Source organism: Mchenga conophoros, linkage group LG12 (assembly GCF_057382185.1).
Source record: "Mchenga conophoros isolate Kocher_MC1m ecotype Shallow Benthic linkage group LG12, M_conophoros_male_GT1.1, whole genome shotgun sequence".
NCBI lineage: Eukaryota > Metazoa > Chordata > Actinopteri > Cichliformes > Cichlidae > Mchenga > Mchenga conophoros.
In genome coordinates, this window is record NC_140537.1 from 94,526 (window position 1) to 100,622 (window position 6,097).

The following is a 6,097-nucleotide window of genomic DNA, read 5'->3' on the forward strand; positions in this document are numbered from 1 at the left end:
CTAACAAGCTCATCTACAATACGGCAACAGTGATCAGTGAGATGCTTGGCTACAAGTTGAACAGCCACAAGGGGCAGTACCCTCCATGGAGAAGGAGGCTAGAGGGCAAGATCAAAGTAGCACGGAGGGAGGTTAGCCAACTAACGGAGTTGCAGAAAGGTGCGACAAATAAGGTGCCTAAGAAATACAGCAAGCTGTCCATACCTGAGGCCTTGGAAACTGCCAAGCAAAGACTCACAGCCTTGGCCAGCCGCTTGAGGAGGTACACCAGAGAGATAGAAGGCAGGAGAATAAACCAGCTGTTCTCCACAGAACCAGCAAAGGTGTACTCTCAGTGGCAAGGGAACAATAATAAGAGAACAGCACCACCAAGGCTGGAGACGGAGCAATACTGGAAGAGCATATGGGAGAAGGATGCAACCCATAACGGCAATGCTCAGTGGCTAGTGGATCTGAGGGCAGACCACAGCGACCTCCCTGAACAGGGTCCAGTAACCATCACAGTGGCAGATATCCAAGAAAGGGTCTCCAGTATGAAGAGTTGGACAGCACCAGGGCCCGACATGGTTCACGCCTACTGGCTGAAGAAGCTGACTGCACTCCACGAGCGTCTGGCAGCACAAATGAACCAGCTGCTAGTTAACGAGAGACACCCGGAATGGCTAACTGAAGGCCGGACGGTCCTGATCCCCAAGGACCCCAAGAAGGGACCGGTCCCCTCCAACTACCGACCAATAACCTGCCTCAGTACTACATGGAAGCTCCTGTCAGGCATCATATCGGCTAAGATGAACAGGCACATGGGTCAATACATGAGCGGGACACAGAAAGGAATTGGCAAGAATACCAGAGGTGCAAAACACCAGCTACTGGTAGACAGAACAATCAGCCGAGACTGCAAGACCAGACTGACCAACCTGTGCACTGCCTGGATTGATTACAAGAAGGCCTATGACTCAATGCCCCACAGCTGGATACTGGAATGCCTAGAATTGTACAAGATCAATGGGACCCTAAGAGCCTTCATCAGGAACTCAATGGGGATGTGGCGTACAACACTAGAGGCCAACTCCAAGCCCATAGCACAAGTTACCATCAAGTGCGGGATCTACCAAGGAGATGCTCTGTCCCCACTGCTGTTCTGCATAGGCCTGAACCCCCTCAGTGAGATCATTAACAAGACTGGCTACGGATACCAACTACGGAACGGAGCAGTTGTCAGCCACCTCCTGTACATGGATGACATCAAGCTGTATGCCAAGAGTGAACGAGACATCGATTCACTGATCCACACTACCAGGCTATACAGCAATGACATTGGAATGTCGTTTGGACTGGAGAAGTGTAGTCGGATGGTAACAAAGAGAGGGAAGGTAGTCAGAACTGAGGGGATTGAACTACCAGAAGGCAACATTGCAGACATAGAGGACAGTTACAAGTACTTGGGGATCCCGCAGGCAAATGGGAACCATGAAGAGGCCGCTAGAAAGGCTGCAACCACCAAGTACCTGCAGAGGGTCAGGCAAGTCCTGAGGAGTCAGCTGAATGGTAAGAACAAGATCCGGGCCATCAACACATACGCCCTGCCCGTGATCAGGTACCCTGCTGGGGTAATAAGCTGGCCAAAGGAGGAGATAGAAGCCACTGACATAAAGACAAGAAAGCTCCTTACCATGCATGGAGGGTTTCACCCCAAGTCCAGCACCCTGAGGCTGTACGCTAAGCGGAAGGAAGGGGGCCGGGGACTGGTGAGTGTCAGCACCACAGTCCAGGATGAGACAAGGAACATCCAAGAATACATTGGGAAGATGGCCCCAACTGACCGAGTGCTCAGTGAATACCTCAGGCAGCAGAAACCCAAGAAAGAGGATGGAGACGAGGAACCATCATGGAAGGACAGGCCCCTGCACGGTATGTACCACCGGCAGATAGAGGAGGTGGCTGATATCCAGAAATCCTACCAGTGGCTGGACAAAGCTGGACTGAAAGACAGCACAGAGGCACTAATCATGGCAGCACAAGAACAAGCTCTGAGCACAAGATCCATAGAGGCTGGGGTCTATCACACCAGGCAAGACCCCAGGTGCAGGCTGTGTAAAGATGCCCCAGAGACAATCCAGCACATAACAGCAGGGTGCAAGATGCTAGCAGGCAAGGCATACATGGAACGCCATAACCAAGTGGCCGGCATAGTGTACAGGAACATCTGTGCTGAGTACAACCTGGAAGTCCCGAGGTCAAAATGGGAGATGCCCCCAAGGGTGGTGGAGAATGACCGAGCTAAGATCCTGTGGGACTTCCAGATACAGACGGACAAAATGGTGGTGGCTAACCAACCGGACATAGTGGTGGTAGACAAACAGAAGAAGACGGCCGTAGTGATCGATGTAGCGGTTCCGAATGACAGCAATATCAGGAAGAAGGAACACGAGAAGCTGGAGAAATACCAAGGGCTCAGAGAAGAGCTCGAGAGGATGTGGAGGGTGAAGGTAACGGTGGTCCCCGTGGTAATCGGAGCACTAGGTGCGGTGACTCCCAAGCTAGGCGAGTGGCTCCAGCAGATCCCGGGAACAACATCGGAGATCTCTGTCCAGAAGAGTGCAGTCCTGGGAACAGCTAAGATACTGCGCAGGACCCTCAAGCTCCCAGGCCTCTGGTAGAGGACCCGAGCTTGAAGGATAAACCGCCCGCAGGGGCGTGCTGGGTGTGAATATATAATATATATAAATAAACAAACACATAACAATGGCAACTGCCAAGCAAGCAGAAAAATAATTAGTATCTTTTAAATACCTGTTTTCCATATGCCGACAAAAGCTGCTCCATCCTTTCACCGACCCGTCCAGTTTTCCTCTTTTTGTAAAGTCCAGTCAGCTGAGGAGCATAATCATCCAGCGCAGCATAAAACACATGTGGCAGATTCTGATTGGTGATCCGATGAAATTCAAAGTAGAGCTGAAGAGAATTCCAAAAATATTATAAGCAAAACACAGCATACTATATGAGCAGCAAATGTTATATACATAGTTGTACTTACCTGTGTCTCATGAAAGAGTGCTGGCCATGGTCCCTCACCTGGCAAAATTTGAGGTTATTGGATGAGGGCGATTAACTTTGTCAGAATGTTGGTATGGAAAGTGCAGAATTGCTCTGTTTAAGTCTTCTAAGTTAAAATATCTCTTAGAAATCAAACCTTTAAACAATGTGCCAACTCCACTGAAATGACACCTTCAAACAGGTCGTGTAGGAAGTCAGGTGGGAAGCCTGTGACAGGATGAAAGAAAGAGAGATGGTCAGAAGGAACACAGGTGTTTTTAACACCATAGTTTTCCTTAATGTCATCATTCTGAAGCTCTTGCACAATAATTATCATGAGCATCTTTTGTTCTCATTACATAATTCCCTGTAACAGCATTTTCTGTTTGCATTTCTGTTTGGGTGGCATGACAAAACCTACAGAAATATGTAGACCTGAAACTCTCATTGAAACCAGCAAGTCCATGGGCAGAAGGTTGTCTGCCACAACAGAGTAGACAGTGCCTTTAAGACGTTCACCAAGAGTCTCAATGTAGGCACCTACTTCTTCAAGAGTTTTCAGATCATTTAAGAGTGGTGACAGCATTTCCTTACACCCAAACTGGCGTACATCATTGGAATTGCACAGCAGAGCAAGCTGGGTGCAGTGTAGAGCAGAACAAGATTTAACTGGAAAGTTTTCCAGTGTCCAATAAACTGCAAAGACTTTATGTATTTTCTTTGAGGTACCAAGTGGGTTTGTGATCAAAATCATCCACATAAAGTATCATTGACAATTTCTGTCCCTCTTGTGACAGTAGAACATTTTCCTGGTAGTAGGATCCATCACAAAATGACATGAAATGTCCAGGAATCTGTGTGGGTGCTTGTTTAATTTCTTCAAGCACATCATTTTTTTTCAACAACAATTGCAAAGATGTGAGAATAGGCACATACATATAAGTGTGCTTTGACGATTCAATTAAATACTCCACAGGTTTGACATATGGAAAATTTTCTTCATAATATGATTTCCTCCTCTTTGCTGTAGATAGTGGTCCTTCAGATGTGACACATTTATGTAAAACATTACTATCAGAAACTGCCTGACAAATCTCATCCACCAGTTTGTCCGTATATGTACAGTTGTGCTTTTTCAGTATATCTACAACTGATTTTCTAACCAAAGGTTGTGATAACAAAAACAACTGATCAATATGCTCAATAATCTCCTGTGTTGCTCTCTGGGACACATGGAGAAGGGTCTGCATTTTCAAGAAAAATCCAGCCAGATTGTATTGCAACTGCTCTTCTAAACCCTCAATTCCACTGATTTCACTGGTGGATGCCACTTGATTGTCATCTGATGACTCTATTGAATCAAGCTGCATGTCATCTTTTTGTTCTACATTTATAACACTTTGCACAATGCCTTCATCGTAACTTGTTGAATTTTGGTGGTCTCTGCATTTGTGGGCATTGAAGGTTGAGTAGACATTGGTTTTAAAATTGCAGTTCTTGAAAGGACATGGAACAGTTTCTTTTCGTTTTAAATGCCCCCTCAGATGGATAAACATTTTGCTTTCAATAAATGGCTGCTTAAAATTACACATAGAGCAACAAAATCCATAATTATTCAAATCTGGATAAGAACCGTCTTTTCTTTGCGTGGGAGTGTGCATTGTAATGAATTAAATGTATTAAATGTACACATGCATGTGTTGTAGAGACAGGGTAAGGGTGAAATTGTGGAGTACTGACCATGGTTGAGCCGATAATGCTTCAACAACATGACTTTTATGGCAGTAGAAAAACTAGACAAACTACACAACTTGCAATTCCACATTTTGATACCAAATCGTTTTAAAATCACCTTTACTGGTTGTCTTTAGTGCAGTGCTGGATGATCTCTCGGCATGCTACTGCTCCTTCAATCGTCAGACTGTAATAACACAAAAGCCATGAGGACAGAAAGCTAGCAGAACAGTTTTTACTTTTACTTCACTTAAAAACAGTCAATCTGAATAACACAAGCTTGGAAAACAGTAAGATTTATTCTTGCACTACAGTTCATTTTCAATTCAGGTTGGTCAACTACTCTATACGTTATAAAATAATAAAGCAATTTTACACAAGTGAAGTACACAATAGGCTAACCCTTGGAAAGTACAGAGTCAGAAACGTTTAGGTTTGGTGCAGTGCAGCTTTGAAAAGGTAAATTATTTCGCGACTAAAATGCCACTAACCATCATATTCAAAATTTGTGAAGGCGAACTTGTCCGTTAAACTCTTAAAATTAACACTAAATAAATTTTCTACTATTTTCACTGTGTCAAAAGTAGGCTACATTTGAACTTGATAAAGGTCAGAGTCAGAAAAGCGTAAACACTGATTTTACCAAAGGTTTTGTGGCATGCAGTTTGCAAAAATCAGACTACTTACCAACTATTGATTGAAACAAGCCACCAACCGTTAATTTTTTAAATTGTGAAGGCAGACTCCATACAGCGCTAGGCGGGAATTGTGTGCTGGCAAGCTAAGTTACGAGCTACTACAACAAAGTAGTCTGATAAATTACAACGAAGTACAACTAAAACAAAGCAGTCTGATAAATGTACGCTAGAAGTAAGCATTAACAAAAAAACATAAAAATAACTTTATCTTGTACTTTCCACTCTCTTGACGAGGCTCCTGTCTCATGGCCGACAAGTCCAGGCAAAACACTGGGGGCGGGGCTGTGGATGATGACTAATACAAATGAATTAGCACAACTTAAACGTTACAAAAACATAATGTGTACTTATTACAATAAAGTTATTATATCATATGTATACTTTTGGGTCTACCTAACAAACTTCATGAAAGTTACTTTAACTATTTTTCAGAACTGAGTAAGAACAACTTACTTATTTTAGTAAGATGCACTGTTGGGTTTTACAGTGTAGTATATATCCTAGTAAGTTATAGTATCCTTTCCTTTGGGAAGGTACCACCTGTGCAGTCTGCAATTCTGTTGAAGAAAGATGTTGAATCTATTTAATTACTGGAGAAAAATAACAGATTTCTGTGCATTTGTTTTATA

General features: G+C 43.8%; 1 long non-coding RNA gene across 1 annotated transcript; it reads right to left on the minus strand.

Moving 5' to 3' along the window:
* Positions 1-2,798: 2,798 nt before the first annotated feature.
* Positions 2,799-5,664, minus strand: LOC146561805 (uncharacterized). Its single transcript, XR_014894567.1, has 4 exons — positions 4,889-5,664; positions 3,194-3,264; positions 3,038-3,075; positions 2,799-2,955 (listed from the first exon to the last, which is right to left on the minus strand). It is a non-coding gene; the product is annotated as an uncharacterized LOC146561805 (long non-coding RNA).
* Between the last annotated feature and the right edge of the window lie 433 nt (positions 5,665-6,097).